Consider the following 26,104-nt stretch of genomic DNA (forward strand, 5'->3'; position numbering starts at 1 on the left):
TACAAATATTGGAAATATACAAAGTAGATCGTAAATTGATACAGTTCCTAAACATAGTAATGAAAAATTGGAAAACCACACTTAATACCCAAACAAATTCAAATAATATCACATCACAGCCAATACAGATTAAGCGTGGAATATACCAAGGAGACTCATTAAGTCCTTTCTGGTTCTGCCTTGCTCTGAACCCACTATCCAACATGCTAAATAATACAAATTATGGATACAATATTACTGGAACATACCCACACAAAATCACACATTTGCTATACATGGATGATCTAAAACTACTGGCAGCAACAAATCAACAACTCAACCAATTAACTAAAGATAACAGAAGTATTCAGCAATGATATAAATATGGCTTTTGGAACAGACAAATGTAAGAAAAAATAGCATAGTCAAGGGAAAACACACCAAACAAGAAGATTACATAATGGATAACCACAGCAACTGCATAGAAGCAATGGAAAAAACAGATGCCTATAAATATCTAGGATACAGACAAAAAATAGGAATAGATAATACAAATATTAAAGAAGAACTAAAAGAAAAATATAGACAAACAGTAACAAAAATACTGAAAACAGAATTGACAGCAAGAAACAAGAGAAAAGCTATAAATACTTATGCTATACCAATATTGACCTATTCATTTGGAGTAGTGAAATGGAGTAACACAGACCTAGAAGCACTCTATACTCGTACACGATCACAATGCCACAAATATAGAATACATCACAGACATTCAGCAACAGAAAGATTCACATTAAGCAGAAAGGAAGGAGGAAGGGGATTTATGGATATAAAAAAACCTACATTATGGACAGGTAGACAATTTAAGAACATTCTTTCTAGAACGAGCAGAAACTAGCAAAATACACAAAGCAATCACTCATATAAATACATCGGCTACACCACTGCAATTTCATAACCACTTCTACAACCCTTTAGATCACATAACAACAACAGATACGAAGAAAGTAAATTGGAAAAGGAAAACACTACATGGCAAGCACCCGTATCGTCTAACACAGCCACACATCGATGAAGACGCATCCAACACATGGCTAAGAAAAGGCAATCTATACAGTGAGACGGAAGGATTCGTGATCAAGCAATAAACACCAGATATTACAGCAAGCATATTATTAAAGATCCCAATACCACAACAGATAAATGCAGACTTTGCAAACAACAAATAGAAACAGTAGATCACATCACAAGCGTGTGTACAATACTAGCAAATACAGAATACCCCAGAACACATGACAATGTAGCAAAAATAATACATCAACAGCTTGCCTTACAACATAAACTTATAAAACAACACGTTCCCACATACAAGTATGCACCACAAAATGTACTGGAGAACGATGAATACAAATTATACTGGAACAGAACCATTATAACAGATAAAATACCGCATAACAAACCTGACATCATACTCACCAATAAAAAGAAGAAATTAACGCAAGTAATCGAAATATCCATACCCAATACAACAAATATACAGAAGAAAACAGGAGAAAAAATTGAAAAATACATCCAACTGGCTGAGGCAGTCAAGCGCATTTGGCATCAGGATAAAGTTGACATTATACCAATTATACTATCAACTACAGGAGTCATACCACACAATATCCACCAGTACATCAATGAAATACAGCTACGTCCCAACTTATATATACATCTAGAGAAATCTGTAATTATTGATACATGTTCAATTACCCGAAAGTTCCTAAATGCAATATAACATATGCTGTACAGTTAAAAGGAAGTCACGCTTGATCAAGGTCCGCGTCACTTTCCATTTTTAACCAGACATAACGGCTGAGAAAGGAAAGAAAATAAGCATAATAATAATAAATAATAATAACAATAACAATAACAATATGTAGGCTCTACAGCATTGTAGTAGCCATTACTGAATTACAGAGTTTTGTGTTTACTATTACTTCACTTATCTGTTGTGAAGTGAATAATGAAGCAATATCTGGTCCATTGAGGGAACTACCTACAACTCGTAAAGGGCTTTAGCTTTATTTAAAATAATCATAAGAGGGTCTCAGAATCGTATATTGTCAATCATTTCCTCTTTAACAGTTTTAAACAACAGTTTTCGACAACAATTTTGAATTTCTTCTTTTGTGTTTTTGATGGATTACATTTTATTACTCTAATAACTTGTACACTTGGTAAGCCCACTATAGACTTAACCTATTGTGTTCATGTACATATGTCTCAATTTTACAGTCATAGATGCGTGGTACAAAGAACAAGGTAAGTGCGCAATAGGTGAAGTACATACAAAGGAGACATTCATACATTCGTTTCACAATCCGTAATACCCACATTATGTCACGTCTTAATGCTAGTATTTAAAAAATTTAATTATTGGCAGCTTTCTAATTAGTACTACAGTCTTACGAAATAGGGACAATACTATTGATCTTTTAAAAATAATTTAGTTTTAAGACTAAAACACAATCGAAACCCTGTATTTTTACCCCTCACAAAATTTCATTTAATCCCTTTGGGGGTAATTACGCCCAGGTTGGGAGTGCCCTATACAACTTCCATCAGTGTTCCATATAAGCAGTTTCTGGGTGTGGTGGCGTGCCATATTATATAATAAAAGCAACTGAATAAAACCGACGTTTCGACCACTCTTTTGGTCTCTTTGCTTTAGATCAGTTGTACTTTCTTGTCCGTGGCCCACTATATTCGTCTTCATCTATCCGCCGCAAGGCATGTGATGGAGAGCACTTCTGATACCACTGTCTAACACACACACACACACACACACACACACACACACACACACACACACACACACACACACACACACACCGCCCTATTCCATTCGCGAATGACACGTGGGAAGAGTGCTTGTCGGTAGACCGCCATATTACCTCTAATTTCTCGGATTTTCTCGTTGTGGTCACTTCGCGAGACTTCTATGAAGGAAGTAATACTTGTCCGACTTTTGCCGGAACGTACTCTTTCGTAATTTAAATAGTAAACTTACTCGCGATATAGAACGCCTCTCCTGTAACTTCTGCCAATGGTTTTAGTTGAGTATTTGAGTATTTCGGTAACCTCCTCGCGCCTACCAAACGATACAGTGACGAAGCGCGGGGCTCATCGTTCGTCTTCTCTCTCTCTCTCTCTCTCTCTCTCTCTCTCTCTCTCTCTCTCAGTCGTACCACGAAAGGATCCAATATTCACGAACAATACTCAAGAATCGGTCGAACAAGCGCCTTATAAGCCGCTTTGGGGGTGGACATGAACTACATTTCCTTATGAGTCTTCCCATAAATCTCAGTCTGGCATCTGCTTTTGCTACTAGACCCTATGTGTTTTATGTAGTCATTCCATTTAAGGTTGCTCTGGATGGTTACTCAGATATTTTACGGTAGATAGCGTTTCTAGCAATTTGTTAGCAATAGTGTAGTTGTACAGTAATGGATTTCTTTTCCCTGTGTATGCGCACATTTATTCACGTTCAGGGTCAACTGCCAGAGCCTGCATTATTCATCAATCCTCTGCAGGTCATTCTGTAAATGCAAACTGTCTTCTGTCGTTGCTACCTTCTTGCGAACGCATTATCTGCGAACAGTCTTAAAGATATGATGATTATGTCTGGTTTGTGGGGCGCTCAACTGCGCGGTTATCAGCGCCCGTACAAATTCCCAACCTTTACTCAGTCCAATCTCGCCACTTGCATGAATGACGATGAAATGATGAGGACAACATAAGCACGCAGTCATCTCGAGGCAGGTGAAAAATCCCTGACCCGCTGGGAATCGAACCCAGGACCCTGTGCTCGGGAAGCGAGAACGTGACCACGAGACCACGAGCTGCGGACACAGTCTTAAAGAGCTTCCGACGCTTTCTACTGGGTCATTTATACACATCATAAACAGAAACAGTCCTATCATTTCCTTGATGTACTTCGGAAATTACCTTGTCGATTTTGTCCCGTCATGAACGACTTGTTGAGTTCTATCTTCAAGAAAGTATTGAATTCAGTCGCAAATCCGGTCCGATACTTGGTAAGCTCATATTTTATTCACTAAACGTGAGTGCGGGACGATGTCAAATGTCTTCCATAAGTTGAGGGACACGTCATCAACCTGAGCACTGATATCTACGGCACACTATCTCACGGAGGAACAGAGCGAGCCGAGTTTCGTAGGTCGCTGTTTGTAGAATCAATGTTGCTTTTTATAGAGCAGATTTTCGATCTCCATAAACGTCGTAATACGTTTTCCATAACAACAAACCGACTCCCCTGCCAAGCATTACATTACATAGCAGTTACAAGACCACTGATATTATTTGTGTCCTCTGGTGAAAGGCGTGAGATCTGCTGTAGTCCATTGCCCCTTATAGTTTGCGCATTGATTGGCAGTCATCAGCGAATGGGATGTGGATTTCTATTTCTCCTCATGCGAGGCAAGGGTCGTGCAGCAGATGTTTCTTGCCTAAAACGCTGGATTCCCAGGCTGTTTGTGGGACATGGTGCTACGAATCTGCGGTCTCGCCCGTTTAGACTTCTTCACACACTCAATCCTCCTCCTACAAGGCCGCTCTGTACAGCAAGTCTTTTGTCGTCCTGCACCTATATTCATACTCTGCAGACAACTCCGAAGGGCATGGTAGAGGGTGCTTCCTATTTTAACAGTTGTAGGGGCTGTTTTTCGTTCCAGTCACGTATGGAGAGCGGGAAGAATGATCGCTATCCTTACGGGAGCGACATGTAAGTGGGCTGTAGTATATTCCTAGATAAATCACTTTAAGGTGGCTCTTGAAACTGTAATTAGATTTCAAGGGGATAGTTTGCGTCTATTTGTAAGCGGTTGCCGGTTCAAATTCTTTCATGATTCGCGTGGCGCGGGTGCTATGGGTCAAACAGACCTCTGACCATTCGTTTTGCCTTTTTTTTGTATACATTCGATATCTCATTTTTGTCCCCTGGGAGTAGGCATTAGGAGTGATTTAAAATGGAATGACCATATAAAATTAATCGTCGGTAAAGCAGATGCCAGACTGAGATTAATTGGAAGAATCCTAAGGAAATGCAGTCCGAAAACGAAGGAAGTAGGTTACAGTAGACTTGTTCGCCCACTGCCTGAATACTGTTCACCGGTGTGGGATCCGTACCAGATAGGGTTAATAGAAGAGATAGGAAAGATCCAACAGAGAGCAGCGCGCTTCGTTACAGGATCATTTAGTAATCGCGAAAGCATTACGGAGATGACAGATAAACTCCAGAGGAAGACTCTGCAAGAGAGACGCTCAGTAGCTCAGTACGTGCTTTTGTTGAAGTTTCGAGACCATACCTTCACCGAGGAGTCAAGCAGTATATTGCTCCCCCCTAGATAATATAAGAGGAACTCAAGGTACCCTCCGCCACACACCGTCAAGTGGCCTGCGGAGTATGGATGTAGATGTAGTCTCACAAACTTGAGAAATATTCTAGTACGGGTTTTGCAATCAGTCTTCTGTGCAGTATTCTACCGGCAACGACCTTGCCGCAGTGGTTACACCGGTTCCCGTGAGATCACCGAAGTTAAGCGCTGTCGGGCGTGGTCGGCACTTGGATGGGTGACCCTCCAGGCCGCCATGCGCTGTTGCCATTTTTCGGGGTGCACTTAGCCTCGTGATGCCAATTGAGGAGCTACTCGACCGAATAGTAGCAGCTTCGGTCAAGAATACCATCATAACGACCGGAAGAGCGGTGTGCTGACCCCACGCTCCTCCTATCCGCATCCACACGGCGGTCGGATGGTCCCGGTAGGCCACTCGTGGCCTGAAGACGGAGTGCTAGTGAGTGCAGTATTCTACCATAGAGCCGAAGTCTGTGACTTTCCCTCGCCTACGATTGAGCCTATGCGATCGTTCCATTTCATTTCATAGCCCTATAAACTGTTACAAGCATTTATTTGTATGAGTTGACATATTTCAACTGTGACCGGATGACACTAAAATTATATGATACTACGCTTCTTTCGTTTTGTGGAGTACGCAATTTTACATTGTTTAATATTTAAAAAGGTTGCCATTATTTGCACCACTTTGAAACTTATCAAGGTCTGGCTAAAAATTTGTGCAGCTTTTTCAGACAGTACTATATACAGGGTGGTCAGAAACACACAAAAAAGCTTGTAAGGGCGTAGCAGTGTAGGTTGCATTCAGAAATATTTGTTACGAAAAAAATACGACACGTTGCTCCTTTTCCGAGTTAATTAGAACTGAAGTTAGCCAATCAGGCCGTTGCGATGGCAATTTCAACCGGCGGTCAGATACAATTACGTTGTCAGTTGTTCTCATAGGGCAGATGATAGCGCACAAGACTGGCCAACCTTTGGCACGGGTTCAGTCCTAACTAGCGTCCCGTCTCCAATTTTTGTTTCGCTCTCATGTTTGGTTTTACGAAGCCAAACGAAGAACATGTTTGGCGCGTCGCTTCAATATGCGCGCGCAACAGCCTTCCGGGTTAACTTCAGCGTTAGTCAACTCGGAAATGGCACGAAGTATCTAATTTTCTTAACAATTATTTCTAAGCACGACATACCCTGCAACGCATTTACAAGCTTTCAGGCTTTTTCTGATAGCTGCACCATCTGCCGAAAGTCTGAGGTTACTATTAATACAGTCTGCAAGACCATTAGCAATTCTTTAGCAGTGTAAATGCTGATTTAAGCGTACAGAGTAGACCGTTGAAAGTCAGATTTAAAATTTCCCAAATCCGTCCTAGAGGGAATGCCGATGATTGGTAATTAACAACGTCACCAACAGTACTTTCTTATTAAGTTGGTTCTCAAATAATTAAATAGTAGCAAAAATTCTCAAGTGTCTGGTTTTCACTGTTAGAAATCCTATCCAATATTTAACAAGCTATTTGAAGTGTTCAAAGAGGTGAATTAAATAACGGAAAAATCTTACTCCAAATTTCTTACTAGGGGCCAGACAAGGATTTTTTTAATCGCAGAATTCACGGGCATTTCTTACCATGTCATTTGAAACTGTTTAGCCAAGCGTTGCCAAATTGCTAAGCATACAACGACACTACGACACAGTGATCTAAGCAAAGCACTTTACGAATCTGTAACAGTTACTATTGATAGAAAAACCATTTCATTAAAAAATGAAGAAAATTCTCAGGATTATTTTAGGAGCGAAACGCGAAAATTACATTTGCTTTAGACAGTAATCATAAGAAATCCAATGCTTCGGAAAAAAATAATTGAAATTACTTTCAGGGAAGAGCGATTACAATAGTATAGTCTCAATGCATACAACACTCACAAGGAACATTCTGATTCTTGACTTATTGTTAAAAACAACCGGATACCAAAAATTAACGAAAGCCTAACAGTAATAGGCACACTGAAGAAATAGTTTAAGATGAAATTAAAAATATTAATTTAAATCGCACTAATTTGATTGGAAGATCATCAGAATAAAACAGTATCAACAGCGGAATTCAAGAAGAAAGATCGTGGTTATATGAAGAAATATTGGAAGGAAAAAGAATAATAAATTGCTAAATTTAAGCGCACAATTCATTTGAGCTCAGTGAATTAAAATTCTACAACGCAAAGAGTAACTGTTATTATTATCCCGTTATTTGACTGAGTTTTTGGATCTTGTCATTGCCCGCAGTAGGTGACCTTCAGTTTTCCTCTTCGATGGTTTGCGCTGTGTGCTAACGCGACTGAAAAACTTGCACTCGCTATTTTCATGTCAAGTACGACACTTCCCAGTGATAAGACCTCAAAGCCGGTTGCAAACCGGTCCGCGTACGACAATGCACGGTACCACGGTACCAATATGCGCCATAAGTGGACAGGCGACAATGTGATTTTTCAGGGGTTCATATCTCGGGTTCCATTGACCACAGAAGTAAGGATAGCCCTTGGCCTAGCGAACATTTGTATACCTACCGGAAGAACGGGCGTATTGTAGCTGCGAGGTATACAACGTCAAAATTTAAACATTACACACTTCCTCCAGCCCAGGCAAACTGAGCAGATAGGTTGGTTCTTTTGCATTTGGTGTGGTCTAGGGTGAACCTTTGGCGGCTTATAAAAGTTCATGGACGGTCCCTGGGAAAAACCCGAAACTCCACGATTTTTTTGGCTACTAAGAGAACCAGTTGTGGAGATGGCCACTTCTATAATTTCTCTTCATGGCAGATCGTCATAATTTTTACCATATATTCTCAAGATGTTCTCGGGGAATGCAAACTTTGGTTCAAAATGGTTCAAATGGCTCTGAGTACTATGGGACTCAACTGCTGAGGTCATTAGTCCCCTAGAACTTAGAACTAGTTAAACCTAACTAACCTAAGGACATCACAAACATCCATGCCCGAGGCAGGATTCGAACCTGTGACCGTAGCGGTCTCGCGGTTCCAGACTGCAGCGCCTTTAACCGCACGGCCACTTCGGCCGGCTAACGCAAACTTTTTCGATATCATTATCTGTTACCGAGATTTAGAGGTTCAAATTTACCGTACTTATGCAAGTAATATCAGGTTTGAGATTTAAATTTAGTTTTAAGTCACGCATTGAACAGATAGGTAATTGCGACGGTTCTGAGTAACCAAACTATGTTTTTAGTCAACATTCTTCCATAAGTAAAACTTTATGAAGCGCTCTCTCTGTACAATGGGCACTTCTCGCCTTTACAGATATGCCCAAACTGGTACGGCAGTGACGAAAAATGGGCTAAAAAGGATCTTAACACGCCTAAAAACAACTTAAAATGACTGTCCAGAACTATGTAAAACTGGAAAGACTGTAAATTCAGTAAAATATTTGTAATAACATTTTTACTCTTATGTTACAAATCGTAAACGAACGTTTTCGATTAATTGCGATCGATGCGTAAAGTATCCAAAAAAAATCTGAAGCAAACGGTTTGGTTATAACCTTATATTGTGCCTTCTTATTTGTTGTTTGTGTGTATCAAAGCATATAAACTGTCAAAACTTTACTGACCTATACAGTTTTATACGTATAAGCATCACACCCCACTGTAGCATGGAAAAGAAGTGAACTAGCTGAAAAACGCTCCTGTTGGAACACAAAAAGGCGAATACATTCCTCTTCAAAAGACTGGAAGAAAAGTGGGGTACCAGCTGGCTCAATTCTCATTCCACCGTCTGCATCAAAACTTTTAGCATGTGAACATGCTTTTTTTTCTTTTTTTAGCTGAAAGAGAGTGGCAGAGAGCAGAGAGCGGATAGGAACTGCCTCAGTGCGTTAATGGTCACGGTTGTTATGATATATCGAAATGAAAAACTATTGCGCGATATTCGAATTTGTTTCAATGAAAAATATGAGTCGTCCGAGTTTGTGTTTAGTGCATGTTACCTCCTCAGACATTGCTGCATACGAAACGTAGCTGACCTAGCGAATTGTTCTTTAAAAACGTGAGGAGGTCTGTCGTTCAGTCTCAAGAAAAAGTATTGTATGCAGCGAAGCAAGTTCCGCTTATGTGCATTTGATAAAGCTAATGGAAATATTTATAATATCCCTTTCATCTCTGATAGTTTGAAACAATGTATTGAAATGTTGTTTAAGGATTCTATTGTAATTTCAACTGAATTAGAATGTTAGTAAGATGAATCTTCGTAACATCTGCTGTGGTTTGGCAAAAGAAGCCAATTTTAACATAGCAACAAGAGAAGTTAAGTACTACTCAAAACTCACCACTGATTATCCTTCTCTGAAGAGAATGTAAATGAGTAAGAAATCCTGGGAAAATAAATCACGACTTTTGTTACAATTTTGGCGGAAACCTATACCCCAGTGTATTTTTGTTTATAAATGGTTGGGTATTTAAACTTGTCAAACCATGTTATTTCTGCATTCCAATGGTCTGAGAAATTGAAAACAATTCGCAGCACCTAGTATATCAACTAAGTTGCTATACGTATACAAAGTGAAGCACCGTACTTTTTTTACATCAAACATCTTTTAGTTCACCAAAGACATTGACGATCATTTAAAACGTGACAGGTGGTTAACAGGCTTCTGCAAAATGCATTCTAATGCAGTTTAAATTTCGAAAATAATCTAGAAACGGCGTATTATTAAACAAGCAACTGAGGACAAGGCAGGTCAACAGTTCTCTAAAAAATTACTTTCCACACAAAAATAAAAATATAATTTCTTCATTTATTTTATTGCAAGCACCACAGTAATTATCGTTTTGCCAACTATCGATGGCTCTTAAAAAATTACATTACTCCACTGAAAAAAATCAGTAGTTACTGGTCTAGCACGGTAGATAAGGAAGTTTCACATATTAACCCTACGGCAAAATACTCTCCTCTCTGTATGCTATCAGTTACCAAAATCTCATTTAAATGTCTCACACAGATTATGAGATAGGAGGGATGTTATGAATATTTCATACTGCATTTATTGTCTGCGCACGCAAATGGAACTGAGTTAGTTACATACAATCCATTTTGTAGCGACTCGGATCTCCTCACGAGTTTAAGGAATAATTTAATATATTACACTCGAGGTACGAATTAAAAAACGCCTTCAGTCACAACTTTTCTTGTTTTATTCAGTACACGATGTATTTCGGACCCTGTGGGTCCATCTTCAGGTGTAATTCGTCTTAATACATGCTTTATTTTTTCTCTTGAATAATATGAAATGCATATTCCTGTCACAAAAAGGTTTGATGTTAATTTACGAATTTAGTAACACAAACGCGGAAAATATGTGCGAAATAGTGGAAAAGATCAGCAGTGTAAACTTACCAAATAATCCAAGAGCAGAGTTTTTAACGTTTTAGCAACAGCATACGTTTTTTCTCCATCGTTTTCAAATATATCACTTCATTCAAGAGGCACAATCGCGAACACATGTTTGTAAGCAGTTCCCAGATGTTTTTGTACATGGTACAGTCAAAGTTGAATTTTTCATAGTGCTAAAGAAAAGCAATTGACACTCGCTACTGGCCATTAAAATTGCTACACCACGAAGATGACGTGCTACAGACGCGAAATTTAACCGACAGCAAGAAGATGCTGTGATATGCAAATTATTAGCTTTTCAGAGCATTCACACAAGGTTGGCGCCGGTGGCGACGCCTACAACGTGCTGACATGAGGAAAGTTTCCAACCGATTTCTCATACACAAACAGCAGTTGACCGGCGTTGCCTGGTGAAACGTCGTTGTGATGCCTAGTGTAAGGAGGAGATGCGTACCACCACGTTTCCGACTTTGATCGCGGTTTATCGTATGGCAACATTGCTGCTGCCGCCGGCCGAAGTGGCCGTGCGGTTCTAGGCGCTGCAGTCTGGAACCGCGAGACCGCTACGGTCGCAGGTTCGAATCCTACCTCGGGCATGGATGTGTGTGATGTCCTTAGGTTAGTTCGGTTTAACTAGTTCTAATTTCTAGGGGACTAATGATCTCAGAAGTTGAGTCCCATAGTTCTCAGAGCCATTTGAACCATTATGAACATTACTGCTCGCATTGGTCGAGATCCAATGACTTATCAGAATATGGAATCGGTGGGTTCAGGAGGGTAATGCGGAACGACTTGCTGGATCCCAACGGCCTCGTATCGCTAGCAGTCGAGATGACAGGCATCTTATCCGCATGACTGTAACGGATCGTGCAGCCTCGTCTCGATCCCTGAGTCAACAGATGGGGACGTTTGCAAGACAACAACCATCTGCACGAACAGTTAGACGACGTTTGCAGCAGCATGGACTATCAGCTCGGAGACCATGGCTGCAGTTACCCTTGACGCTACATCACAGACAGGAGCGCCTGCGATGGTGTACTCAACGACGAACCTGGATGCACGAATGGCAAAACGTCATTTTTTCGGATGAATCCAGGTTTTGTTTACAGCATAATGATGGTCGCATCCGTGTTCGGCGACATTGCGGTGAACGCACATTGGAAGCGTGTATTCGTCATCGCCATACTGGCGTATTACCCGGCCCTGATGGTATGGGGTACCATTGGTTACACGTCTCGGTCACCTCTTGTTCGCATTGACGGCACTTTGAACAGTGGACGTTACGTTTCAGATGTGTTACGACCCGTGGATCTACCCTTCATTCGATCCCTGCGAAACCCTACATTTCAGCAGGATAATGGACGACCGCATGTTGCAGGTCCTGTACGGGCCTTTCTGGATACAGAAAATATTCGACTGCTGCCCTGACCAGCACATTCTCCAGATCGCTCACCAACTGAAAACGTCTGGTCAATGGTGGACGAGCAACTGGTTCGTCACAATACGCCTGTCACTACTCTTGATGAACTGTGGTATCGTGTTGCTGCATGGGCAGCTGTACCTGTACACGCCATCCAAGCTCTGTTTGACTCAATGCCCAGGCATATGAAGGCAATTATTACGGCCAGAGGTGGTTGTTCTGGGTACTGATTTCTGAGGATCTATGCACCCACATTGCGTGAAAATGTAATCACATGTCAGTTCTAGTATAATATATTTGTCCAATGAATACCCGTTTATCATCTGCATTTCTTCTTGGTGTAGCAATTTTAATGGGCAGTAGTGTATGTAGGAAATAACTTTAGAGTAGGTCTTTGAAATTACTGAAATAGCTGTGGCTTGCGAAATCTGTTCATTTAATATCGATTTTGGTTTCTTGATTTTATAGAGGCACATCTCCAGTTGTTCTAACAGATTTAAGGTCTTACCATTGGCTTCGTTATGTAATACTACCAAATTGTTTTCTAGGTTTTTGATGACATGTTTCGTTTCCAACATATGTTGTGCAATGACTGATTTTTCAAAGTGGTTGAGCCTGAAAGCATTTGCAAATTCTTGAAAGCGGGTTTTGAAGTTTCTGCCTGTTTCCCCCTACATAGAAGGCAGGTCAACTCGGCCATGATACTTTGTACACTCCACTGTTGTTGTATATTTGCGTATTTGATTTTATGTTATGGGTGAGTATGTATCCTAACTTTAGTTGAGAATGAAACTGTTACATTTGTTTTTCTGAAAAGGTTAGCTATTTCTTGTGATGTGGGGCCCAGGTATGGGATACTGGCGAATATTTTCTATTCTTTCATAGTATTGCCATTCGTTGTCTTGCTTTTGTGTATTTGTCTGTCAAAATTGTCACGTTTGAAGCTGCAAAATATGGATAAAATAAAATTTAATATATTAGTTAACATGCACTAAATGCAAACTCATAGCAACCGCAATTTTTCATCGGATATAATTCCTGTATAGTGGGGTAATTTACGCTTGACCAAAAAGTTCATTATGGCTACATTGGTTTCACAAAAAAGGACTTAAAGGTTCCGAAGACAGTTTCCCTGTATCTCCTATGCATTCCGATTTCCCCTTACGGCCCCAGTTAATGTATAGATAACTCTGCTTCTAGCGGCGTATCGATGTGAAACATGCACCAGATTTTAAGTTAGACCTACAATCCGAAAGTGAACTGTTACGAAGACTCCTCATATTAAGTTTTCTTAAATATCTCCTATGTACAGACATAGGCCATTTATAATTTTATTATATGCAACAATAGATAAACTCTCTTCTTTAAGAAATGCTTTTCTTGCTGTTGCCTGTCTGTATTTTACATCCTCTCTGATCTGGCCACCATCACTTTTCTGCCCAAATAGGAACACTAATCTGCTGCTTTTGATATCTCACTTCCTAATAAGGTGGGTAGATCACGTAACTAATGAGGAGGTATTGAATAGGATTGGGGAGAAGAGAAGTTTGTGGCACAACTTGACTAGAAGAAGGGATCAGTTGGTAGGACATGTTTTGAGGCATCAAGGGATCACAAATTTAGCATTGTAGGGCAGCGTGGAGGGTAAAAATCGTAGAGGGAGACCAAGAGATGAATACACTAAGCAGATTCAGAAGGATGTAGGTTGCAGTAGGTACTGGGAAATGAAGAAGCTTGCACAGGATAGAGTAACATGGAGAGCTGCATCAAACCAGTCTCAGGACTGAAGACTACAACAACAATATAATTCCCTCAGCATCGCCGGGTTTCATTTCCATTACCGTTGTTTTACATTTGCGAGTGTCCGTCTCTTTTCAAGACTGTTCACTCCTCTCAACTGTACTTTCAGGTCTTACCGTCTGCCAGGACTTCCTGTATAAATGGGCAAATCCTCAAACCCTTAGTGTGACTGGAGCTATGCGCCAGACAATTTACCATAATGTGACTCCAACATCAGGGCGTACCCAGACCCAAAATCAGATTTGTATGAACTAAAGGATGCTGCAGTTTCTTGGTTGGATGATGTACACAATATATAAGAATTATGCTTACTGCTGATCTCTCTTAATCCAGTGAACCTCATTGGAGTGAATATATAGTTCATTTCTTTTTTTTTTTTTACTTTTTGGTCATATTAATGTTCTCTGTATTGCTGACTTCAAGGTCCAATCAACTCGTCTTCTCAATGTATAATTTGACGATACTGGTGCCGATTCCGCATTTAACATTTGACGATGCCACTATGGCTGCAGTACATTAGGACTTTGTTTTTATGAAACATGTATGCCTCTTCATATTTAAAGCGCACAAATGTAAATTTTGTCAGTACTACTAAAGGAAACTTATTACATATACGGGTCACTGTTTGTTCGCGACGATGTCGCAGCTTGTGAGTATAATTTACTGTTCCTTCTATTGGCTCTTCTCACAAGCCATTTGTACAGGTCATGATCCAGTCCATTGCATCACATATTGTGCTGTTCGTTTTAGTGCGTATTTTAAATATCTATTTTATAACTAATGTATATAAAATCCTCATCAGGATTAATTTAAACTTCCAACGTACCATGCACGTTCAAGTGTTTATGTCAAACGATAAATAAATAATCTACGTCTTCTGACTGGATTACAGTGTCTTCGACAAATGTCAAAATTTTTATTTCTTCTTCCTGAAGTTTAATTCCTTTTCCAAAGTAGTTCATGTAATATTATACATTATTAATAGAATGGTGTCTAGATTCGAGTCGTATTGTTCGTAAGTCCAGAATTAAACACGTAGGAAGGTTTTTCGTGCGGCAGTACAGGGCCACGTCGTACGCTAGATTCGTGTACGCCACTTATCCCCACTCACGACGGATAGCGCGACGACGCGTGTCAGCCGCGGATGCAGTCAATTGTCGCCAGCAGATCGCCGCTGACCTTTAGCTTACGATCGTTGGTCTGATGTCTCCCATCATAAAATGAACCCAATACTTCTGCGACAGTGGTTTGAAATGTTCAGTGATTTTTTTTTTTTTTTTGCGTCTGATGACGTTTTAGAATCGGAACAACTCAGGTTCAACAAGACGACGTGGGAAACCTAGCCCAATGTTTATGTTCATGAGGACCAAAAGGTGTAGTGGTACGGTCAGGGGGATGCCACGTTTGACTTCCGTAACGCCTTCAATACATTTTCGCACTTTCGATTAGTAAATAAAATTCGTACTGTCCCTAGTATCAGACGAGGAAAGTGATTGGACTGAAGGCATCAGAGCAAATACCAAGGTATTGTGTCATCGCAGGGGACAAGTCATAAGTGAAAGGGGAATCTAGCGAGCCTCAAAGAAGCGAGACTATACCAATGCTAGACGTGATTACGAGAATGACCTGTTAGCCCTTATCTGTCGTTCGCTCTGTTCGCGGAGAACGCAGCGGCACACAATGATGTCGCATCTTTAACAAATTTTGAAAACATACACAGAAATTTGTAGCTAAACAACGCTTGGTGCATACACTGAAGCTAGCGTTCCGAATTAACTGCACTACTGTTTGTGAAGATTATAACGCCCAGAGCGAATGATCTGAATCATTCAAAAAATCGGAGATCTGTAGAATAGTGGAACCTTAGAAGTGGTAACAATTGCACAGAGATGGCGTGCATGTGGGCCCAGAGGCACCCTCTTCTGTCTGGCCGAATAGATCAGTGTTGAAATGATACGTGCGCGTGACACACACACACACACACACACACACACACACACACACACACACACACACACACACAGTCCCAAGAGGAGAAAATGCCGAACCTGGCCGGAAATCGAAGCCGGGACCAAGTGATCGAGAGTTGGCAGTACTAACCACAAGACCAAGAGCTGCTGAAAGATAAATGTTACAATATGCTCAGTCGATGCAGAGCCGTCAAATGAGGTGGAAACTTGCAGCCAGTACCGGTATGCCTGGATGAGTTCGAAGTGCGAGTTCGAAGTGCGAGTTCGAAGTGCGAGTTCGAAGTGCGAGTTCGAAGTGCGAGTTCGAAGTGCGAGTTCGAAGTGCGAGTTCGAAGTGCGAGTTCGAAGTGCGAGTTCGAAGTGCGAGTTCGAAGTGCGAGTTCGAAGTGCGAGTTCGAAGTGCGAGTTCGAAGTGCGAGTTCGAAGTGCGAGTTCGAAGTGCGAGTTCGAAGTGCGAGTTCGAAGTGCGAGTTCGAAGTGCGAGTTCGAAGTGCGAGTTCGAAGTGCGAGTTCGAAGTGCGAGTTCGAAGTGCGAGTTCGAAGTGCGAGTTCGAAGTGCGAGTGAGTTCGTACAGGACTAGAGTTACTAACCGTTAGGCTTTTTCCAGACATACCCGGCTTTTCGACGATTTCTTTAATGTCAGGTCCGCATTTTTGTTTTATGGAAAATGTCTGACTTTTTTGGTAACTAAGATGTATTTAATCATCTAACAAATTCCAGTGTAATGTAATTAGATATATTTAAAAACTTCATGCGTTTTGCTCTATCTTTTCACTACCAAAGGTGTAATTGTTGGTAGAACATTGTATTGATAGTCTATGTGTACGATATCTCGATTCCAAATATTTTAGTTTGTCGAGCGTTGTCAGAATATTTCTACGCTGTGAAACAAAAGTTCGTTAGTAAATCATTTCAAGCTGGAACTATCGTATGTTATCGTGTTAATAAATGGTGTTTTATTGAGAATTTTAGTGAAGAACTGTCGCTGTATACGATTGCATCCTACTAATTAAAAGCCAGTGCAGTTTCTCAGGCAAATTAAAAGGAAAATACCTATGCTTTGTATTTGGACTAAATGAAAGTGAAGTTAAATATGCAGTGCATGACAATTAAATTAGCCGCGCAGAGTGGCCGTGCGGTTTGCGGCGTCACGGCGTCATGTCACGGATTGCGCGACCCTTCCCGCCGGAGGTTCGAGTCCTCCCTCGGGCATAGGTGTGTGTGTGTGTGTGTGTGTGTGTGTGTGTGTGTGTGTGTGTGTGTGTGTTCTTAACGTAAGTTAGTTTAAGCAGAGTAAGTTAGTTTAAGCAGAATGACCTCAGCAGTTTGATCCCTTAGGAATTCACACACATTTGAACTGAACAGTTACATTATTTGTTAGTTAATATGGGATACAAGCGTGCTATCGACGAGGAAAGTGATTGGACTGAAGGCCTCAGAGCAAACAACAAGGTACTGTGTAATCGCAGGGGGAGTGACAAGTGAAATTGGAATCTAGCGAGCTTCAGGGAAGCGACTATGTATCTTGTTTCTAAGAAACTTATACTGAATACCTTTAATAATGGAAGCAGCCAATGGAAGAATTCAAGTCTTCAAATGGCTTAACTCAGAGACTTGAACGACCTTTGCTTTGAAGACAACCTTCCATGTGTTCAGTACTTACAAACCAAAGGCGTAAAAATGATGCTTCGAAACTGTTTGATCAGTTGTGCAATATCATTAATTGTGACAGTTCCTCAATGCAGGGTGAAAACAGCGTTGGGCCAACAGTGGTGTCCTTTAAGAAGTGTCAAAATGTCGAAATATTATCCGAAATTTTGAAGATTTGCGACTTTTTCTTTGGTGTTCTAATAGCACCGCAACTACTGCACGTGTCTTTTCTCTCACAGCTGCTCGGCGGACAAAAGAAAGGAATCGTTTGGATACACTCAAAGGAACTTCAATGGTCAAGTACAAGTTATAAAACGTTTCCTGTTAGGAATTTTATAGCTATAATCTTCATAACAACAATTCAGCTCTATTCTCAGCAGTAGATTCTGTCAAAAAATACACTTTCAAAGGAAACACCACTTGTAAACACTGAAAATCACTTCAACGTCATTGCACTGTATTTGTAGCAATTATATGTCATTGTTTAAAACTATAGCAGATTTACAATGAATTAATTGTATGCTCTTAAGATTAGAGCATACTTATTACATTACTGTGTAACAGAGAGAATATGCTGATACCAAAATAAATTTCCAGGCTCCCGGCTTTTGTGAAGCAGTTCCTCTTATTGATAATTTTGTGGTTGTCACTAAACGGGACAGAATGATTAGTCTTAGGGCAAGGGGTTTGTTGTGCTGTAACGTTATAGCTCGTACAGGCCACATTGCATCAACGGTGTTGCCTGGAGGAATCAGTGGATAAAAGAGGGTCGTAAAAATGGCTCTGAGCACTATGGGACTCAACTGCTGAGGTCATTAGTCCCCTAGAACTTAGAACTAGTTAAACCTAACTAACCTAAGGACATCACAAACATCCATGCCCGAGGCAGGATTCGAACCTGCGACCGTAGCTGTCTTGCGGTTCCAGACTGCAGCGCCTTTAACCGCACGGCCACTTCGGCCGGCAAAAGAGGGTCGTACACAGCGCAGAGGGACCACAAAATGTGACAGCGGCGCCGGATGATCGCCATATTGCCGCCTGGCCGAACCGACAGAACAGTTTCGTCCACAATGTTGGCAGATTCTAATGTATCAAATGGCTCTAAGCACTATGGGACTTAACTTCTGAGGTCATCAGTCCCCCTAGACTTAGAACTACTTAAACCTAACTAACCTAGGGACATCGCACACATCCATGCCCGAGGCAGGATTCGAACCTGCGACCGTAACAGCAGCGCGGTTCCGGACTGAAGCTCCTAGAACCGCTCGGCCACAGCGGCCGGCTGTTCGCACATCATGAGTCTGAATTACACAGGGAGGCCGGGAAAATCCCTTTTCCTTTCCTTTAAATGTACGCATACCTAGCGTTCCAGCAAATAATTGAGGATGTAGCTTGCAAATGCTCTCTCAGATGAAAAGATGGGCACAGGAGAGGAATTTATGGAAGGCCGCATTAAGCCAGTCAGAAAACTCGTGGCAAAAAAAAAACGAGCGTTACTAACTGTAAGTACAGAAGTTCGAGTTCTAACTAGAGCATCAGATGTCCCCCATTCATTAACCGTACCCGCACTAGGAGTCATGACTCATGCCATACGTGGATGATTAAACCAGGACACATTTACAATAAAACAGCCCACTTGACAGTTGACGCAACTTTAGTTTCTGCTGCTGCTTTTTCTTGGGCGGGCAGTAGCTGTTAAGCCTGACCTTCACGTGGTGTTACTCAGGGCTGCACGAGTTCGCCTAATTGATGCATGGGAACAAAAACAACCACCTCCTAAGGTCGCCGCCGAGCATGCCTTGTAGCGTCCTGCATAACTACGCACATGTGAGACATCATCATGACTTACGAAATCGGAAAGGTCATTGGCCGGAAACACAAGACGAAACTGAAGGAAAACGGACACAGAATTTCTTTCCTCGATTCCTCAAGATGAGATACCATCTAACGCACGGCTTACCGAAAGAATACAAAGAGAATAAATTTGGAGCCGGCCGCTATGGCCGAGCGATTCTATGCTCTTCAGTCCGGAACCGCGCTGCTGCTACGGTCGCAGGTTCGATTCCTGCCTCGGGCATGGATGTTTTTGATGTCCTCAGGTTAGTAAGGTTTAAGTAGTTCTGAGTCTAGGGGACTGATGACCATAGATGTTAAGTCCCATAATGCTTGGAGCCATTTGAATTTTTAAATTTGGAAATCAAAGCTGAGGAGCGAAAAATATTGAGAAAAGCGAAAGAAGCCCTTAACAGAACCAACTGAAAAGTGGTAACTACTACCCGTTATCAACACTGAGTAGAAAGTTTAATTTAGCCAGATGACGCTAGAGACGCAGATCTTGCGGAAACGAAAGGGCAGATTTCAGCACGTTGAAATTTTAAAACTCGCTGAATGATTCTTAAGAAATGTGACGAGAACTAACTCCTTCTCGTTGGCGCCTAGTGAGGGACTAGTACGAAATCTTAGAGAGTGAGTAATCACTTTGGTTTGCAGAAGAATACACCGATGATTAAGATACAAATACGAAACAAGTGGGTGCTCGGAAAGTTTTAATAGTTATCAAGTGTAATGTCCAACTGCCTCGTATAACCATTATTATTTCTTCCAAAGCTGCAAGCCTTGTAATGAACAGCTTGCAGGACCTCCTATTGCTACTATAGAACTTTAAATCTTAACGAAGGGAGGTGTGTGTTGCTGACTGCGTGCTAAATAAAAAAATAGGTAAAGAGCGAGCCATTCGGACAGTCTTCCCTTCAAACACTAACGAACAAGATGGACACCTTAAATTTTTAAGAAACCTGCTATATTTATGTAAATTACGGAGGAAGATTCCGGAAAAGCAGAGAACTGCCCTCTTAACAAATGAGACATATTTTAACGACACTGTTATATCGCAAGAGGTACTCACAACGTTCAGAAGCTGTTGCTGGTTGATCATCTTAAGAGAAGAGGAGGCTCTGTGTCAATTGGCAGAGCTGCTCTTAGCCTATTAAGCGAGAGTCATTTTCCTCCATTAGAATGGTTGGCAAGAGATCCACCATCGTCATCTTACTTATTTTACTGTCCGATGGTTGTACTTTGCTTCTTTCAATTACTGGTATCCCCAGTGACACATGATCGTTCTGCACGACAGCGAGGCAACAGCATACTGGTGGTGGTGGTGGTGGTGGTGGTGGTGGTGGTGGTGGTGGTGGTGGTGAGGAGGGGGGGGGGGGAGGGAGGACGTTAGAGCTCAGAACATCACGGCATTTGAGCACACATCCTTGACTGCGTCATTTTCCCACGATCTTCCGTATGCTGAAGAACACCATAAGTTTCCTTTGATTTCGAAGATGCAATTATGGCGTCTGGGACGTCTTGTACTATTTTTTTTCTGCTGAATACATTTATTTGTACGGTTTGGAGAGCACAGAGAAAATATGAGTAATTTGAAACGCGAAAAGATCGATAAGTCATTTCTAAAAGTTTGTTACGGGTGGCAAAACTTGGTGTCATTAATTAATAACGTACCACAAAACGACGAAGTGCAGATATTTACATCAGGGGCCAACGCCTTGACGAGATAACCGACATTCAACGCAATGTTACGCGCGGGTTGAACGGCATCCCACAGAAGGAATCTTCTGATAGTTTCACTGGGTTGTATGAACGTTCTGTGCATTGGGGGCATTGAAATAACTCAATGGCGGCAGATGAAAATATGTGCCGTGCCGGGACTCCAATACGAATTTCCCGATTTACGTGAGTCGTCGCCTTAACCGCTTCGGCTATGCGACCACATCTCCCGTCCGACCCAAATCTCTATATCCCGAGCACTACTACGGATAGACGATGCGGTTAAGGTGACCGCTCACATGAAGCGGAAAATCCTGGTTCGTATCTCTGTCCGGCATAAATTTTCACGTATCGCCATTGCGTTATTTCATGCGACAGTGTCACCAAATGTCGGAAATATCTATCGTCAAGGATGGATGCGGATTGACAAGCATGTCCGAAAAACAGACTCAATACTTAACATAATTTATTAGTAGAAGAAGGCGAAGTCTACGTGACATTATGAGGGGAAAGACTGTAAGATGGAGGTATTCCCCTGTTTAAATATAGCCAGAAGTATAACATTTCTTACCTAAGTATGACTTTGGATTCCTGGTTGATTTCATGGAACGGCTGTCAACAATTACATTTGAAAGATACTGCGAAAAGCTCACCAAACAGACGTGTGAACTAAAATCGACGGCACTGGAAATCGTCTTCCGGTAAAGTACTGATCTACGAGAACGCGTAGACACACTCCGCTGCTTGTATCAGTGATAAGTTTCAGCATTTCCGTTTGAAGCTTTTCTACCACTTACCGTACAGTACCGACCTTGCACCCAGCGACTTAACTCTTTTTGCAGTTGAAACGATAGCTCGATGAACAACGATTTGAAAAAAAATAAAATAAAAAATAAAAAACCTAGGAAACAAGACAGCCGTTGTCAACTAGTTCAATTAACTATCCGGCGAATTTCTGCGTAGAGTGAATGCTATTACGTGAAAAAAACCTTTTCCGAATATAGACACTGATGGACCATTGTCCACCGTCACTGCTTGCCACCTGGTCCCGCTGCGGACACGGAACGCGACAAGGAAAGTGTATCAGCGGAAAGAGACTAATGGGAAATCATTCTAGCGACGATACGGTCCGAAAATGGGGAAATCCAATGGCATGAACGACTCTGATAAAAGTCACCCTGGGAACGAGCTTCTCGGTAACCTCGAAACTGGTCGGCCGTTCGCGTGCTACTGTTGTGAGGATTTATAGAAAATCGGTGAAGGGCGGTGAAATCAGGAGTAGGCGACAAGGCGTTGGATATCCACGCCTCATCACAGAAGTGGAGAACCGAAGCTTTCCCGCTCTCTAAAGCAGGATATGCGGCGATCTGTGGCAGATCTGACGACGGTACAATGCTGGCGTGGGAGCACTCCCTTCATCGCACGTTGTTGAAAATGGGGCTCTGCAACAAAAGACCCCTACGAGTTCTAATGTGGATCCAACGAAATCGTTAATTACGATTGCAGCTGGCATGGAATCACATAGTGGAGCGCGGATCAGTGGAAACGTGTCGCCTGCTCGTATAAATCACGTTTCTTGTTACACCATATCGATGGAGGTTTCTATTCTCCCGTATTGTACCGGAAGTCTCGTATTCTTCTGTATTTGTACGCCAAAACGCCTCTCTCGGTTTTATTTTATCCGGGAGATAGTATTTCCCGTATCTAGAAAACGATACGGATTAATCTGCCGCATATTTTTCAAATATCGTTTCTGGATTTAATTACAACATCGATTAATCGATATGGCGAAGTAACATCGATACGACTACATGGCTACGTAGTGAATGCAAAACAATGTTTAACATGGTGTCGCGACGCGAGTCACATTGCCATTTTCTTGTTAGAATTTGGTCACGCCAGTTTTCGTTCCTCCTAATCAAAACAATGCAGCATGTTAGTTGATGCAATAAACCTGTTTTAAGATTTTAAAAACGTTGCATTAGGCCTATTCATTTTGTGAGGTCAAGGTCTCCATTACTTAGACAAAAAAAGTTGCCAACTCTGCTTGATGCTCGTATCAGATACAGCGCCATCCAGGCGAACGGTTACTCGAAACATGCCCTGCGCCACGTACGCAGGCTGGTGGTGGTCAGTATTAAGCTATGGCACACAATCACCTGGGCTTCAGCGGGACCTGCGTGTGCCACAACAGCTGTGGACTACGTGAACATTGTTGCGGACCGCCTGCATCCATTAATGCTTATGACTTTCCGGTAGGCGGTGGGATCTCCCAACAAGATAACTGACCGCGCCACAAGGCCAGAATCATGCAATAGTGGTTTGAGGAGCGTGACAGTGAACTGACGTTGATGTCTTCGTCCCCAAACTTGTACCCGAGGGAATGCACCTGGGAAGCTATCGAGCGCTAGCTGCGCCTTGTAATGGTTCTTTATTTACGTGACCATTACGGCACTCCAACCCCAGTTCTCAATACCAGCAATATCGTACTACTTTTCTGTGAAGTAACAGACATTTTTGTGACAATATTCACATTTGGTTTTATTAATGTATAGGTACTCCAGTGTATCGGTATATTACAGTGATATGGTTGTTGTGTGTATTCATTTCTGTGAGACTGTCATAATCTTTTACTTACTTGTAACCGTTTTGGCGCGAATGCGCACAGAGCAGTCTTTGTTTCACTTTGCAGAAGTTAAGTTGTTATTTCACTTTGTAAAAGAACAGTCAAGTCTTGTGTTTGGTTAAAGTGGAAATTAAATATATGAAGATTGATACAAAATTGTTTTCTTGATTATGTGACAATTAAGAAGAAGTATATGTGAATTTACAAGAAGTTTAAAAAAAAATGTGGATCGTGAACACCAAGTCAAAAATTATTTCTACCGTACCATTGTTCTGATCTGGGATTGTTTGATCATTATGAATTTCCTGAAAAACGCATTTGTTAGGTCTTCAAATATTGCTAAAATACAGATCTGGACCTTCTAGCAGTCAAAGTGGAATCACCCTAGAATCAACAAGATGAGCCATAACAACTTCGACGAAATCCACGTGGGAATCCACTGAAGATAAGTGCCAAAATTAATGATTTTTTTACAGTAACTTCATTATTTCCATTCTGATGATACCATCCACAGTCAATAACTTTGTTGTTGCCCGATAGAGCGAACATATGCTGCGTGAGCAACATTATTAATCTGATTTCTAACCTACTTTGCAAGTGGTGGTATTGTTAGAGCCTCCACATGTCGCCGGCACTAATTTTCGGGAATTGCGTGACTTGTGCGTGGAAACCTTGCGCTTCTTGCTAAATCCGTGTCGGGCGGAGTCGCTGCTGGACTGCGTTCGAAAGGTGGACCAATACTATATTAAGATGGCCACAATGTGCTGGGTCAACAGTTTGTATAGCAAACTAATGAAACTTTAATAAATGAACAGAGGGTCCTCTTCATAAACGTAGAGTGTGACAAATTTCTTAAGTAACACAATAAGAACATATTTTCATTAATAATGTCTCAGTATTCCACAGTCAAAAATTTGGAGTATTTACTATTCGGTCACAATATCCTTGCTCTTGAATTCGGGCAGAATGCTTGAAGCCAGGACTACACAGGTCCAAATTGGTTCCTATTCTTCCTTCAACTTTTTCGGATATTTTGATTTGATTGTAGTTCTGTTGATACTTCTAGAGAGTTCGTCTTCAAGATTCCCCACTGGTTTAATATTTGGCGACTTAGGAGAATCCTGAATAGTTTGGGGACCTATAAAGAACTCATTGTTTTACACGGAATGATGCGTCTTTTGGGTGACTATCTTTGAGAGCTCTGTATTAGATTTAATCCCGAACTTCGCCAAAAGAAGTCTTGTTCTCTCAAGGGATTCGCAGTCGACGTAGCAATTCTGTTATATTCTTGTGTTGATCGAACCTACCGGTAATAAGTCTAGCAACAACTCTTCATTGATTCGATTTAATCTGATCTGGTAGGGATCACGAACACACCAGCAATACTCAAGAATGGGGCACATAAGTGATCTCCTTTGTAGGTGAGCTACACTTTCCCAGAATTTTCCCACGAAAACTAAGCCTGCCATTCATCATCCCTACAACCGACCTTAACAGATCGTTCCATTTCAGCTAACGTTGGGCCAACAAAATGATCTTGTTCGAAAACAGGTGCATTGTGTGTTCCCACATCTCGCCATATGTGGATACTTCGAGCATTGTCTAACATTATAATTTTGGTGGGACAGGTCTTTGAGGTGGGGACGCATAATGATGCGCGAGCGTACTGACTCCCAAATCTTTGAACATGGTGCACTCACCAGTCAGTGCTGCTTTAACACTGTCCTGCTTCCCCATGAGCGACCTTTCAGGCGTGCTTTCGACAACGACTTCGTTTTTATGGATGACAGTGGGCGACCGCATAGAACTGCGCTCGTAGAACAGCTCTTGAACGAGAGGCTATTCGGTGAATGGACTTGCCTGTCAGATTCCCGAGTTAAAGCCCATCGAGCACGTCTCGGATGTGCTGGGGAGATATATGTACCATCCACAAGTTGTCACCAGCACTGGTGGAGGGCGGGCACTCCCTACCACAAGCACTCCTTACCAATCTCTTGGCCAGCAGGGTAGCACGTTGAACGATGTCCCGCTTTTAGTAATGTCCGTGGACTATCATAAACCTCAATGATTTCAGTGTAATTATTGTCTTTGAATAAAAGTGTCATTTCTGTTCGTCTCATTGCCTATTTCTTTCAGTTACTTTGTTTCCATAATGAAATTTTCACTCTCCAGCGGAGTGTGCGCTGATATGAAACTCACTGGCAGATTAAAACTGTGTGCCGGACCGAGACTCGAACTCGGGACCTTTGCCTTTCGCGGGCAAGTTTGGAAGGCAGGAGTCGAGGTACTG

At 41.6% G+C, this 26,104-nt stretch overlaps 1 protein-coding gene and 1 pseudogene across 2 annotated transcripts in view; one reads left to right on the forward strand and one right to left on the reverse strand.

The window, feature by feature from the left end:
- LOC126253048 (cationic amino acid transporter 2) overlaps window positions 1-26,104 on the reverse strand; it is a 512,658-nt gene that overhangs the window by 427,525 nt on the left and 59,029 nt on the right. The gene's annotated exons all lie outside the window — the stretch shown is intronic.
- On the forward strand, window positions 5,531-5,648 carry LOC126254465 (5S ribosomal RNA; annotated as a pseudogene).

The sequence above is a fragment of the Schistocerca nitens genome, chromosome 4 (assembly GCF_023898315.1).
Source record: "Schistocerca nitens isolate TAMUIC-IGC-003100 chromosome 4, iqSchNite1.1, whole genome shotgun sequence".
Taxonomy (NCBI): domain Eukaryota; kingdom Metazoa; phylum Arthropoda; class Insecta; order Orthoptera; family Acrididae; genus Schistocerca; species Schistocerca nitens.